The sequence below is a fragment of the Pelobates fuscus genome, chromosome 9, assembly GCF_036172605.1.
Source record: "Pelobates fuscus isolate aPelFus1 chromosome 9, aPelFus1.pri, whole genome shotgun sequence".
NCBI lineage: Eukaryota > Metazoa > Chordata > Amphibia > Anura > Pelobatidae > Pelobates > Pelobates fuscus.
In genome coordinates, this window is record NC_086325.1 from 39,233,815 (window position 1) to 39,250,492 (window position 16,678).

General features: G+C 37.5%; 1 protein-coding gene across 2 annotated transcripts in view; it reads left to right on the plus strand.

The window, feature by feature from the left end:
- PCDH19 (protocadherin 19) overlaps nucleotides 1-16,678 on the plus strand; it is a 141,669-nt gene that overhangs the window by 60,604 nt on the left and 64,387 nt on the right. The window lies entirely within an intron of this gene.

Sequence of the window (16,678 nt, forward strand, 5' to 3'; positions counted from 1 at the left end):
CCCTCCCCATAGACGTCATCTCCCCCCCTCCCCATAGACTTCATCTCCCCCCCTCCCCATAGACGTCATCTCCCCCCCTCCACATAGACTTCAATCTCCCCCCCTCCCCATAGACTTCAATCTCCCCCCCTCCCCATAGACTTCAATCTCCCCCCCTCCCCATAGACTTCAATCTCCCCCACCTCCCCATAGACTTCAATCTCTCCCCTCCCCATAGACTTCAATCTCCCCCCCTCCCCATAGACTTTCATCCCCCCCTCCCCATAGACTTTCATCCCCCCCTCCCCATAGACTTTCATCCCCCCCCTCCCCATAGACTTTCATCCCCCCCCTCCCCATAGACTTTCATCCCCCCCATAGACTTTCATCCCCCCCCATAGACTTTCATCCCCCCCTCCCCATAGACTTTCATCCCCCCCTCCCCCATAGACTTCCATCCCCACCCCTCCCCATAGACTTCCATCCCCACCCCTCCCCATAGACTTCCATCCCCACCCCTCCCCATAGACTTCATCCCCCTCCCTCCCCATAGACTTCATCCCCCTCCCATACTGTCCCCCTCCCCTTGTCCTATAATTACTTGCCTGTCTTGCAGCGTTGGCCGGAAGCACAGGGCGCACCGCGGTAGTGGAACTTGAATTTCATGTTCCGGTTTCTGGTGGGACTGAAAGGAAGTGCGCACTCAGCTTGTGCACACTTCCTTTCAGTCCCGCCGGAAACCGGAACATGAAATTCAAGTTCCACTACCGCGGTGCGCCCTATGCTGCAGGCCAACGCTGCAAGACAGGTAAGTAAAGCTTCATATTCGCTCCATAAGACGCACAGACATTTCCCCTCACTTTTGAGGGGAAAAAAGTGCGTCTTATGGAGCGAAAAATACGGTAAATCGTATTCATAGTCGGCTGGTATGTCTGTGGCCTACAGTCCATCATTGTAGGACCATTTCCCAATAAACATCATAGCCCAGCACTCCTTATTAAGGGAAGCAAAATATTTTATTACAGCCCTGTACCAGGCATTATTTCAGCCATCGTCCTGTCTTTCTCAAGTTACATTACGTTTGTGGGAGTAAGTGATGCTCAATAGTGTTCTCCTGCTTTGGAGTTTTATGAATTAGTCAACCTGAATGTGAACCAGTTCTAATAATTTCTTTAGAAAATGTCCACTATAAAAACTTAAAAACATGGAAAAATTGTTTTGCTACGGTATGAATATTGTGAATCTGAGATAATAGAATATAATATAAAACAGGTTCATGTCTTGTAGGACATAAGTCTTCTTCTAATGAGAATGATCATCCAGCATTTGCCCTTGTAACTAGCTGTGAAAAATGAAAGTTATATTCTTCATAACAGCTAGAGAGCATATGATACCCGGCACAGATTTTTTTTTTTTTTTATTATTTGTGTCTCCTTTCCATAAGTCCTTTACCAATGATGACCTTTCTCGAGGTTAATGTTTGCAGATTAGACCAAAGCAAGATACTCAAGAATATCAATTCTGTTTAAATTGCCTCAGCATATAAAACTGACCAGATGCTGACCAGCTGTACTGATAGTCTCACTACAATACAAAATTGGTTCCGCAGCCATGTAGGGCCAATTTTTAGCTTTGGTTAATTAAGGTGGACCTTCAGAAGGAGGCGTGGACCATATTAACATTGGTTCTCCACAGGCTATAAGCAGAGAATGGAGTATCAATGCTTGCATGCATTGGCCTAAGCCAACAGCTCAATAGCTTGGCCAGGTGCGAAAGACTAGCCTTTTTATCTGACTCTGGGTCATTATCTTTTTCTTGTACGCCCATGAAGATGGTGATTTGTATGCGTGACAGGGCAGGGAGCTTGTGTCCTTTCCATCTGTATTACAAAGGAATCTTTGTAGACTAGAAAGAGCCAAGTAAGATTGATGGTTCTTCTCTAATGCTAGAATGTAACACTATAGGCAAGGAAAGGGAGATATATCTAAAAAGAAGGCTTTTATTGCACGGCACACATCCTTCTCGTGGTAATCACAGAAAAGCATATAAGGAACCCTTTAACCTTTCAAAATCCAGTGTGTTGGAAATCTTGCTCTCAGTAAAAATTATACAATAAATAACAGATTGTTTACCATTTTTATCAGCAGACAGGCAATGCCCTGGGTTAAAAATTTTAAGTGTTCATTTTTCCATTGTGCTAAATATATAATTTGCTTTCTTTACCCCTTTTAGAGAGAGAATTGCTAAAGATTTTGTCTGTCTGTCTATTTAATAATTAATCTAATCTGTCTATTTAATCGATCTGGCTCTCAAATAATGTCCTCTAAATGGCAGTATGAATATCAAAAAGCTCAATAACTTATTGAAATGCAATACTCTGCTTTACAGTTTGGTACTCAACAGGCTAAAGGCAAGTCCAGTTGTTACAAGAAAGCCATGTTCTACCTCACAATGTTACACTCAAATGATTAAAAGCAACTATCCCTTTTTATTTTAATGAATAATGAATCAGTAATGCAAATTATGGCTTGCATTACTTCCCATACTTCTTAATTGTAACAGTTCTTTCTTATACAGTAAGTCTTGTCATTGAGGAATACCAGGTTAAAATACATACTGGTGCAGGACTACTAAAAGCGTATCTGAACAGGGACTACTGCAGTTCCTTTGACAGCTGGGTTCAGCACTGAACACAGGAAGCATCCTGCATATTCAAATAGTAATTAAACATGTCAGACAGACTTGGCTCATTGGTGAGATAAACTAAGGTCTTCATAGGCTTTCAGAATTGTCGTGTAGATCCCACATTATATTTTGTCACTTTCCAATTGTTTTGCTTAAAATATGAAATTCCCTTCATCGTTGAGTAAATAACCCAGTTGTAGGAATTGTTTTCACAAAACAGTTGATTTTTTAGTAAAAAAAAAATATATATTTTTTTAGTAAAAAAAAAAATGATACAATGGGAAAGAAATCTCTAACTTTATTTGATTCTCACTTTGCTTATTTTGATCTATTTTGTGGCCTACTTTTTAGTAACACAAACATAGAAAATTGTTCTGTAACACACGCTGTGGGATTTGTCACAACACAGTGCTTCAATAAGAAAGCACCCATCTACAATATTGTAATCTGGCACTATATAAATGCCAATATTAATAATAATAATAATAATAATCTGTGCATTTTGAGAAACTAAGAATTACATTCCATATATGTTATCAAACACGGATGTACAATAGAAAACATAAGAAAATGTGAGGAAAAAAAAGGTTGCGTAACTTGTAGCTGAAGAATGCTGGGGAATGCCTGATATATGGAAGCCTCAAGAAGGCCTATTGAAATGCACCCAGTAGGATGAACAGTGGTATCTGTCAATAGAGTTGAACTGTCAGGACACTTTGTTGTGCGCATTTGTAAAGTTCTGCCTTCTTGGGGGGTGTCACTGCTAATCTTCTCAAAGCCTTCTCATAATAGGCAAGCAGGCCAGATGCTTTGTGGCAAAGTGTAAAGAATTCTAAATGGACGGCTTAACAAAAATATTCAACATGACCTCACTTAAAAAAAAAAAAAAATAGCAAATTACAATGTAATTTTATTTTTAGGAAGACAACTCTCAAGAGAGAGAAGCAGAAATGCACAAAATTAAAGAATAAATATCCACACCTTAAAATGCATTTCCATTTTGGGGATTGTTTGCTAAATTGGGAGATGTGGTACCTAGCTACACAACTGTCATAAATTAGGAAGCAGATGTTTCCTATTTATACGAAGGATCGTCTAATCCTTATAGCTATTTATGTTATGTAATAAAGGCTAAAAGCTAAGCTACATCTAAACAAATAGTGAGGCGTAGGCCTCAGATTGAGCAGACTTACATTAAAAAATGATTACAAGCAAGACAAGTGTGCAATCATAAAGTTTAATATATTCTATTGACATAAGTACTTTTTGATCTCACTACAAATTTAGTAATGCTTAACCTGAAGCCCTACGATTTTCCATGACAGTCACAATCCAGTACCATGCTGATGAGTTCAAAAAGAGGAAACTGTGTTGTTCACGACTGGGCATCGACTCAATTATAGGGCATAAAAATCTGTGTTATAAGACAACAGGTCTTTACAAGCGATCTTACAGAAATATGCTTTAGAAAATCTAAAACATATTGTGTGGTGCTCTTGTAGAGTTGTAGAAACACAATCTTGCTGCTGGAGAGTTTTTTTTTTTCTATTTTAAATTAGCCTTTGGCTACACAGATGATGCACAACAATATGTATTGGAAATTTCTCATAGATGTTAATAGGAACCAAGTTGACTTTGTAAATTTGGAAGGAACTATATAAGAATGACTATAAATCCAGTTCAATGATAAAGCTGACAGGGGTAATGTCAATTCTTCTACGGACTTGATATGAATATGACAGGTTGATTAATACCCTCACTGCGGAAAAAATAAATGGTGTGTAGATATTTGTGTAGACTCAGCTAATTGACATAGATTTTAATAATTAATGCCAACGGCTATAGCTCCTTAATTTTGATTCTTTTTATGAAGGAAAGATCAAAACTGTAGCACACCTATCATTAACCACATGAATCATCTTTTCATCATGTGGAAAGTCTGGGTGAGGACTTGTTTTGTCCTGTGTATGTAGCTAAAACATACGTGAATGCGTTCTGCTAAGTTTGCTAGAATCATAAAACAATGACATTTTATGGATATATATTTTTTGTAATATCTCTTTGTTCCAGCATTGTAACCAAATGGACAAAATACTGAACACAATGAAAAACAATAGAGACAAAACAAGATTGTATCCTACTTGGCTTCTTCTTCATTACTTTAGCCTACATTTGTTTAAAAGACAGTTCTCAAGTCAACTCAGTATTTTATTTAGCAAATAAACAATTAATGCATATTTGGCTTATTTTAAAATCTTTAATAGTACTTTTCTTTTTTTTTTTTTTTTTTTACTTTCTGGCATGATGTACACCTTTTTTATGTAACAGAGTCTCCATCCTGTAGCCCAAATCCACCTATATCACTTGTCACCAATAAGACTTCCCGTTTCGGGGTTTGAAGACTCAACACATGTTTTACACTATAGAATGTGTTATGTTGCTTGTGAACTATTCGTTTTCTGTTCCAAACGCGCCATAACTAGTATTATTTTGTTTTTCTGCAAGATCGTTATTATGTTCTGCCCTCAGACTCTAACAGATAGCTGAGAAGCTTATTAATAGGATATAATTATTCCCCCATGGTATGCAAAGAACACCATAAAGCCTACATATTCATCAATTGATCTATTTTTATTATTCTAGAATGCATTCCCCTTACACAATGGTAATCATTATTTTAAGATGTTCTTTGTTCTCATATTCTCAAGCAATCTGACATTACAGCACTTGTTACAACCAATTTGGCAGAATATTCTTTCAGCAATTAGACTCACAATTTGAGAGAAGTGACCCTAACAGTGGATGTTAAAATTGAGCTGAAGATGAATGGCATTCATCCCTGCTTGAGACTGAAGCACCTGTTCCTTGCTGGGATGTTTCATTAGGAGAATGCATACCTAAGAGTTCTGTGTTTTAGAAACCATATGCTTCCTTCCTCTGAACAAATTGAAAGTATTTTTAAAAGAGTGCTACGCTGGTTTCAGATGATTATTTTGAGCCCAAAACTACGCTGCAGATCAAAATAAGCAGCTCACCATCTGAACGAGACAAAGATAAGGCCTCGAGTATAATATTCTATTTTAAATGATTTCCTTCCTGTAGCTGATTCTTTAAAAAATCTCTGGGATTTCATTATCAAATAAGAATATTGCATGAAATTTCACCATATATCTTCCATATATCCATTTTATATATATTTTTCAAACTTAGAAAAAATCTTCAAGGCAAAAGAATAAAATGTATTCTTGCAAACTGTATAGAGACAGCATTGCAATGCTCAGTTGATTAACATTTGAATCACCTTACAATTTTAACGGTATATACTCTAAATCAGTGATGGCGAACCAATGGCACGCGTGGGCAGCAATGCAGAGTAGGCACCTGCCTGCCCAAAACGGCAGGCGCCTACTCTGCTTTCATGTCGGGAGGACCCGGGAGCAGGGGGGGGATCTGGGAAGCAGCTCTCCTGTCCTCCCGCGAGCAATCTGTGTGGAGTGTTGCCATGCGTTACCATGGCAACGCTCCACACAGCATTGCGCGGGAGGACAGGAGAGCTGCAGCTAGGCACATACTTATCACCACCAGACCACTAGGGATGGCTGTGTCCCCCCTCCTTCACCAAAGGTAAGAAGAAGGGAGGGGGGGATAAAGGTTTTATATATCTTTCTTAATGTATCTTTACCCCCCACACACACAGCCCCCCACACACACAGCACCTCTACCCCCCACACACAGCACTCCTACCCGCCCACACACAGCACCCATACACACACAGCACCCATACCCCCACACACACAGCACCCCTACCCCCACACAGTACTCCTCCCCCACACAGCACCCCCTCCACACACACAGCACCCCCACACACACAGCATCCCTCCCACACAGCACGCCCCCCCCCCACACAGCACTCCTCCCCCTACCCCCACACACACAGCACCCATCACACACACACTCACACACAGCACCCCTACCCCCACACACACAGCGCCCCTACCCCCCCACACAGCACTCCTCCCCCACACAGCACCCCTCCACACACACCGCACCCCTCCCCCCATACAGCACGCCCCCCACACACAGCACTCCTCCCCCAAACAGAACCCCTAACCCCCACACACAGCACCCCTCTTACATACACAGCACTCCTCTCCTACACAGCACCCCCCCCACACACACAGCACCCCTCACACACACTCACATACAGCACCCCTTAGACACACACACAGCACCCCTCAAACACACACACAGCACCCCTTACACACAGCACACCACACACACTCCACACCCTTACACACAAACACATAAATTGCACCCCTCAATGCAGTATGTGTGTGTGTGTGTGTGTGTGTATTCAGCAGTCTTTATGTATTTGTCAGTCTGTATGTATTCAGCAGTCTGTGTGTGTGTATTCAGCAGACTGTATGTGTATTCAGCAGTCTGTGTGTGTGTTTGTGTGTATGTATTCAGCAGACTGTGTGTATGTATTCAGCAGTCTGTGTGTACTCAGCAGTCTGTCTGTGTGTACTCGGCATTCTGTGTGTGTGTGTGTGTGTATTCAGCAGTCTGTCTGTATGTGTATTCAGCAGTGTGTGTATTCAGCAGTGTACGTATTCAGCAGTCTGTGTGTGTGTATTCAACAGCCCCTGTGTATTCAGCAGCCTGTGTGTGTGTTTGTGTGTGTGTATTCAGCGGACTGTGTGCATGTATTCAGTGGACTGTGTGTATGTATTCAGCGGACTGTGTGTATGTATTCAGCAGTTTGTCTGTGTGTGTATTTAGCAGTCTGTGTGTGTATTCAGCAGTCTGTGTGTGTGTTGGTGTGTGTATGTATTCAGCAGTTGGTGTGTGAATGTGTTCAGCAGTCTATGTGTATGTATTGCATTTGTTGGAGATACTAAAAAATATAAGCTTAATTGTATCTATTATTTATATCATTATTTCAAATTTGTATCATTAAAACAAAATATGTTAGTTAGTTCGGACAACTGTACGAGTTGTTTTTTCTAAACTTAAACCTCAGTATTCAGGTTTAATTGCCGTGTTGGCACTTTGAGGAAATATTTTTTGGCATGTATTGCAGTTTGGGCACTCGGGCTCAAAAAGGTTCGCCATCACTGCTCCAAAAAAATTCCACACATCAATTTGTCTCTGAAAATGAAGATCATGTACAAATTAAATATTATCACCAGAAAGTAATCATGGAGCCATTTTGAGTGATTGTTGGTTTAGACATCAAAATGTCCACCTCATGTTTACATTATACATTTGAACTTTTGTGCAACTTCAAAACAGTAAAAGCAAGGCAGGAAGCAGTGTATGAAAGATTCAAATATTTGCAGATGGAGACACTTGTGAATATGAACAATATTTGATGGCACATGACTGCAGTTTGTTTTCGAAAACCACAAAGATTTTCCTAGTTCCTTAAAGTATATAAGCATATAATTCTATTTCAGTCCCTTTAGGTCATGATTTAAAGCAGGATTTTACTATCCTGGACCTAAGGCTAGTATCTAGCTGAGGACAATGGGATTGATGTCCTTAAGCATCTTTGGAGCTTTGAGGACCCAACTATGATTTAAATGAGGTGCGTTTTTTTCTAATGCAGTAAAGCAAAGCAAATTAAAATGCTTCAAGACAGGATTTGGTCGATAAATAAAAGATTCCTAATCTTTGTGGCTAAAACATGGAGTTTGTTATTTTTCATTCCTTGAGGAAACGACCTTGAAAAATAATCCACTAACATTGTCTACCCAATGTTCCACTCGATTATCACTTAAACCACATATCATCAGCTAGCAGCTTTAACCTTCCTATTCAGTACACGCTTGGTATATGCAGACCACCAGTTAATAAAAGTAAGTCTAATTCTTGATCACTATCACATAAACTCATCATTCTAATCTTGTGTTATCTTAGCATTTTACAGTCTTTACATTTTTTATCACAGTCTTCCATCATGTGCTCTTTAATTAGCATTAAAATCCAAGCTGCATTTGGGAAAATTTAACACCTGAAAATCTGGCTCATTATTTACTTAGACTCCCTGATGCTTTCTTAATATCTTGAATCAAATATCTTTAACTAGATAGACCATTTCTAGCTGGATGTAAGATTTATATATTTAAAATGTGTTAATCAATCTAGCTATATTATTTATAAACCACAGTACATACTCAAAAAAGTGATCTGACTTATCAGCTGACTTCAAAAGAGAAGTCATTTGACAAACGTAGCTTCTAGTCACATCTGGTCAACAATTTGAATTTCATCAGTACTAGAGAAAATAATTGTACCAGCTTGACACAACATGCGCATTTTCTAATTTGAGCTAACCCTGATAACAGACCTGCTGTAGATTAGTTTATCTCTAATGTCTGACCAATGAAAGTCAAGGTTCCCAACAAGTAACAAACATGGATCCTAAATACCCTGATTACCTACGTTTCCCACCACCGTACGTGGCTTGAGGTTCTTGCGAAAAATAATATCATGATTCCTTTGGACTCACAGATGTAGTTAAAATGTGTTTTAATGCTGGAATTACTTTTATCAAGCTGTGTGGATGTCTCCACTCCCCCTGTCTCTTGAGATTTTGGATGGATGTTGGTGAAAATTACAACGAGATACTCTTTTTGTCCAACTTATTCTCTTTGTGATATTTGTCCTTCATTTTTAACTCTTGGAATTAGCAATACATTGCCATTGTTCCTTTCACTGGTTCTTCTTTATATGTCCATATTTTATTTCTTCCCTTTTAGAACTTCTCATGTATATCCCATAACACCTTGTTACCGTTCCCTGCATTTTAAACCTTTAGTTCCATATGACATATGGTGGCCAGCTTCTTTAGCCATATCCCTTGGATGGCAGCCTTGTTTGCTTGTGTTCTTTTCAAAATAGGTCATAAGGGAATTATTTTGTATACTCCACAGTGGAGAAAATATACAAACTGTAGGATGAGGTTGCTATAAAAATCCTTTGTGATTATTTTTCCACCAAGCAGTCTCGAAAACATGTAAACACCAATCCAGAACTGACAGGAATACAATAAAGTTTTACAACACTATACTGTATTAACAGCAGTAATATAGCACTTTCATTTTAGACACTTTTGAATGACTATTTAATATTTCCGTGGACAAGTGTTCATATTAAGAAAATAATTTTACCATTATCAATTATCATTATTCTAAGTGACCAAAAGGACAAGTAAATGTTATTGAAATTTACACGGTGAATGAGATAAATAACTCCACCACAACATTTTGAGTTTAACAACTCCTTCAAAAAATCGTTAAAAACCCACTTCTTCATAAAAGCGTATCAATTAAACTGTTAATAGCTCCCAACTGATTCCTCTCTTGCAACTGTCATTAGTCTAATACTATCCTTACCTTTTTGTGTCATTTTACCCCATGCCCACTCGCATGTAAGCTCATTGAGCAGGGCCCTCAACCCCTCTGTTCCTGTGTGTCCAACTTGTCTGGTTACAACTACATGTTTGTTCATGCACCCATTGTAAAGCACTGCGGAATTTGACGGCGCTCTATAAATATCATAATAATAATAATAACTGCCATTTAAAAAGTAAGGTCCCTTATTGCAATTAAATAAGTGATATAAATATGTAACAGTAACAGATGGTTGCCCCATTCATTGCCAACCTCAATATCTATTGAGCCCATTATAAAATATTGCTTTATCCACAGTATAAAAATATGTAGAAAGCACAGAGAGAAGAATGTATTAAGTATGTTGTAATCTTCCTTCTTCTCCTTTGAACCTGTTTGAGTGTAGCACTTTTAAACAAATAATGAATAGACATCTACCAATCAAGGACCTTAGGGTTTACCTAATCCTCCCCCAGTGATGAGATTGCTAATATCTTGACTGATGGTCTTCAAATATACATTTTCAATGAAATGTTCCAAAACATTTTGTAATAGTTTTGACTCTATTAAGAAGTGGCATAAACTGGTTAACAGAGTAGTTTATGGCTTTAAAGGGTAGATGAGGTTTGAGCACTTCCACTAATCCAAAAAAAAGCTGACACTTCAGTTGTTGGAATTATTGCTTGGAAGTCTCAGTTGGAACCTAAGCCTTATGCAGTCATTATTCAAACAATAATTATTGAAACAGTTATCAATACGGCCGATTTAGCCTTGGTGACTATCTTCTGGTTACAGTGTAGCCAGACAGCCTTCATCCATTCATTTAAATTACATTAATTGGAGTATTTGGAGATGAAGAAAAATTTTTTAAATAGCTCAAGTAACCATTTACAGAATAGTAATTTTAAGAAGGCAGCTGTACTATGTAATACTATGTAATACTTAAGAAAATACATTTATCATATTCACTGCTTAGTATTCAAGTTTTCAGGATATTTATAGCATGGTAGGTAAGAATTTACAATGCATTCAAAAGAAAGCCTCTTCAGATAATAGAAATACAGCGTAAAACAAATTAATGTAGAGCTTTGTGTAGCTTAAGTAATGAGTATGTTATACTTGTTTATTACTTGTTTATTTACTAAGCATTTGTGTTGTTGTGTTGATGTGAGTTGGCATCTGAGTTGCATACTGACTATTTTTGGTCTAATTTTACAAAATAGTTTGTCAACTGATCACAAATCAATATTTGGTGAAAAAAAAAACATATGATTGTGTTGAGCTATTTCAACAAGCTACATCCGTCTCCTTAAATCTATTACATTTGTGGCAATATGTTAAATGCATATATTGCAAGAAAGCTTTGTAATGTACTGCCAATATGATCTATAGTAATGCAATTAAACTACAAAGTTGGACAATTGTACTTGACCTCTGTTAGGTACCTGTATCTAATCCTAGAGCAATGAATAACCTTGGTACTCTAAAAGTTTATAAACTACATTACCAGCAAAACTCAGATATCTCAACTTTGGTACTGCAGATGTCCATAAACTACATTTCCCATAATTCTCGACCTAGGTAATCTTGCTGTCACAGATGTTTGCGATGTACTTTTCCCATGATACCTCACTGGATTTGTCATGCATAAACATATACAGTAACAATGTAAGCTTTCTCTGCTCTTTAAACAAATAGAATGCAGAACCAGCTTTGTTGTTAGAGCTCTGATTCATGGTCTGTAATGTAATTACATGTGAGATTAAAACCATGATTATTTGCCATAATCCTAGTATTAAACAGTGCTGTCTGTAAATATCAGAGCAGCCATTGACGTGGAGGAGAGGGCATTCCAATCTTTATGCTGTCCAGTACCTGCTCTGTTGGAAGAAAAAAAAGCAATTTTTTGTAGCGTATATTTCTCCACTGGGAAGTGGACTGAGACCACTAGCCAATTTCACACTGAACTGGTTCATGCAATAAATCTCACGTCTTAATACATTGCAGCCCACGTAGGGAAAATATATATATATATGGAAATATTTAGAAATTCATTACAGCCAATCTGTTGAATAGAAATTGTATCACTGTTATTGTATTTATTGCAATTACAACTTTTATATAGATATCGAGTATGTTTCACACCCAAACAAACCATTCGATGGCTGACAGCTCCTCTATAACATGCGGCAAAGTGATGTATTGTACACGCTCTGCTAAGTGAGTTAACTGTTTCAGTGCTAGGGAAAGCAACCAACTGTATAAAACAGAAATGCACATCTACAATCTTGAAACGAAAAGGGTTTAAAGATCCCAAACAGCGAGTATTTTATGTTGTTTTAATGTGGTTGGTCTATGTAAAATAATACATTTTATTGACAACAGTAATTGTTCATATAATCAATGTAAAGTGTATTGTTTATTATATTAGATGCAAACTTTATTGTAAATTGGCCGAATTTAGCGTATCTGGAAATTCTTTGAGCTAATTTTTAAACTTGACATTACAGTTTGTAATCTAAAAAGCAACATTAGAACAACATTGTCTAAAGTGTTTCTTCACTAAACACATATTTTGATGACCAAAAAAGTAACACTGGAAAAATAAGTGTGGTCTCCAGCAGTATTCATGTTGTAGACCAGCAATTCTAGTCAAATTCTAGTCGATGGAAATTTTTGAGATTTAGTCGACTAAAACTAGACTAAAACTAAAACAATTCAGATGACTAAAATATGACTAAAACTAAAATGGCTTTTTTACTCAAAGGCTATGACTAAAACTAAACTGATATTTGCCACCAAAATTAACACTGCATATAGGGGCTGTGCAAGGGGCAGAAGAGACAGGACAGGGCTTGGGAGAGAGACACCTACAGCAACTGGGACGACACAGTGAGACACAGAGGGGCTGAGGAAGGTGCTAAAGAACAGATAAAGGCTTTAACTAAACCTTTTAGATTTTGGTTGTGTCGATTAAAATTTACCGGAAATGTAGTCGACTAAAATCTACTGGAGATTTAGTCAACAAAAATAAGCCTAAAACTAAAACAATTCAGATGAATAAATATGACTAAAACTAAAATGTTTTTTTAGTTAAAAGACTAGGACTAAAACTAAATTGACATTTGTGCCAAAATTAACACTGGTGTGTGAGGAACTCACGGTGGGGCTGTGGAAGGGGCAAAAGCGACAGACCAGGTCTTGGGAGAGATACACCCAGAGGGGCTGGAGGACACAAAGAGACACAGAGGGCCTGGGGAAGGGGCAAAAGAGAGACAGATAGAGGCTTTAACTAAACCCATTAGATTTTAGTGGTGTCTACTGGAGATTTGCTGCCAATATTAACCCTAGTGTCTAGGTCAGCTGTACCATCCTATGCTTTATAGTCTGGACTTGCTGGGGATTTACTGTTTGGTGAATAAAACCCACATGCCTTTTTTTTCTTCTGCTTAAAGCTACACTCTACTAGAGCTATGTAAGGTGGGAATATAAAGACAGGTTTGATACAGAAATAATTGTATAATGTTACTTATGTGACTTAATTAGTGTTTCTAGAAGAAAAACAAGGAGAGGCTTCGACATTCCATTAGATATGTAATTATTAGACTATGTTTTATATCATGCTTTGATAATTCAGTACAATGTGTCATATCAAGGCTGGGGGATGCAAGGAAGGGAACCGTTTAACCGTTTAAATGCTGGGCATGTTGGTTTGTCACTGGTAAATTTCATTGGCTTATTTAAATTCAGGAATGCACACTGCTGGCTAGGCAGCTGTCTTTCTTGTGACTCTCTTTAGCTGTCACTGTTGGTAGATTTTGCTTGGGAACAGCTGGAAGGCTGCCACATCTCAGGCCTCCATTAATGCATGAAATCCGAAACTGACTTTGTCATTAGGTTTCAGCCATTTGTATTACTAGGTCATGAAAAATGGTCTGTTTGTTTTTTTTTTTTTTTTTAAACTTTAGGTAAGTCTTTTGTTAGTACACTACAACATGGGTATCAAAAATCTCATTTATTCCTACAGGTGCAATTCTAGTATCGAGGTGTATTGTGCCGAACGTCCTTATACCTGGAGGCATTGGGAAGAAGATGACTAGGGCTGGGTTGTGTAGTTGTTTTTCATCTCTGCAGTAAACGACAATAACATTTTAGTAGAAGGAAACATGTAGATAAAAGAGTCAGATTATAGATCAATGCTGTTCTTGCTAATTAAGGGTGCTTCATTCTTTGTGCATGGGAACAGTGATGGCTATTACAAGTATTGCAGATGTTTGTAGACTAGATTACACACAAGGCTCAAACAATCTTTAGCTATAAGGAGATACAAGTAAAAAAAAAGTTATGTAGTTTCACATCCTACAATATTGAAGAAGATAAGAAAAAAAAATACACAAAAAACAGTGTCATATCAAGCACGAAAATCTATGGGTATTTGTTTCTTTACTACCAACATGAAAAAAACACAATGTTATTTTAAAGGAATTAAAATGTTTTTTTGTTTTACACACTATTGCTGTAGGGCACCTCTACAAGTGTATCAGCGGTGGCTGAAGGCATGCGCTGTGCAATTTGACCCTCCTGCTTGGTCATATATGGCCTGGGGGGAGATCCGTGGGAAACCACAAGGTTGTGGGGTTTCTGAACTCTGATTATGTAATTTTCTATATCTCCATCATTTTAATTTACTACATTTAGGAAGTAGTTTGTTACGTTCCTTCATCATTTATTTTGATGTACTTGCTTTAATTATTTTTTAATTTTTTTTCCAGGTCTTATGTTAGTTTATATTTGCTTAGCTTTGTGGTTGGGGCTTACGATGTGTAGGTCAGTGGTTTTCAAACAGTGTGTTGTGGCATACTGGTGTGCCTCAAGCCATCTCAGAGCTTGCCATAAACACTTTGATCTCAAATGTGTTTGATTTTTAATAAGTGGTAAATATATAGTAGTAAATATCATAGTTAATAACACCAGTTGGATTTGGTGTGCCGGAACCGACAATGCAGTAGAATCTTTCCTAGGATAGATCAGTTAGGCATTAACCGGGACATTCGTTTTTGTTTTTCTATCTAAAAAAAACAACAACAAAAAAAAACAACAACAAAACATAATCCTTGCATTTACAGCCGTGTTCTGGAGGTAAAATAAATCAATACGTAAAATAATGATAATGCAAGCTTTTCTCTCCTTGAGGTATGAGGAATTAAAGCTGCAATCTATGATTTGTGGACCTTAGTCTGCCTGTCTCTGCATTAAAAATCCTGCACAACTCTGCAGAAGTAATTACTGGGTGAAAGTAATAACTGCCTTACCAACTCTCTTAGCTTTAACAGGATAACGTGTTTCTCACTGGGAGGCTGCTGTTTGGTAAATTAGATATTGTATTTCAGAAAAGGTCACTTCTAACCAGCATTGTTTCTGTTTTATTATCTTGGTATCACAGTCTGTCCTCCCTAGAAACAGCTTACAGTTTGATTTTAGATTAATCACCATATCTGGACCTGCTGTTTGTATCTTCTACCTTGCCAGAGAGCCTGATTCATTAGAAGCGGCTTACAGTTTGATTTTAGATTAATCACCATATCGGGATCTGCTGTTTGTATTTGCTACTTCCCTCAGGGTGTCTGATTCATTAGACGACAACCTCTAAGGGTGTTTATTGAAAAAGTGGGTGAGGGAGGGAGGGATGAAGATTGCTCAGCCGGGAAAGGTGACTTCAAGTAGGCCTTGCAGCCCCTTTCATGTATTGGGCTCATTGATGTGCTGCTGGAATCTGAAGATAACCTGGAACTTAAGCGTATAGCTAACCAGTAGGCAACAATACGATAATGTGCAGATAAGACTTGTGAATCATTGAGGTTTACAGCCCCTTAGAATTCCTAGACTTGTTGATGCACGTTTTTTTTTTTTTTTTTTTTTGGCTCGTTGTTTATTACAGAACTGTAGATGATAATTTTTCTAAGTGGTACCAGCTGCACAAGTGAATTTTAAGGCTTTTATTTATTTTCAAATGAAGTATTAATTTGATAAATGAATTATATCTAGCCGTGATTAACGGAGAGAGCGGGAGAGAGAAAAGGTTGAGTAAATGAAAAATATCTTTCGATTCCGATTTGCATGCTTGCTGGCAGTGTGCCTGAATTTGTAGCTGTTGCCATTTTTCACCTCTTTCTCAAAAGATGCTATACATAAGATTAGGTGATGGAAATTAATGGTCTTATGTTAAATTTAGACATACTCTATTCCCTGTTTAAATGGAGATCATAAAAATGATCTGTGTAATTACACCACATAAGTTAAGAGGTTAATGCTTAATGTAAACACAATAAACACAAAAAAAAAAAAACTAATAATAAACACAAAGCAAATCCAGATGTATGTAAATTCCATACATCAAAAACAGATTCAGGAATTATATTTTTTATCATTGCCATTATCATTTTTAACACTCAAAACTACGATTAAATAATTGATGAATGAACAGATAAAAGTGAAAACCATAAAAGGTGCCAAAAATATCTCATTGTGAAATCAAAAACTAACAAATTCTAATTATCACATTATATAATATATGTTAGACATGCTGTAAAATACGCAATTTGTTTATGTGATTGTAA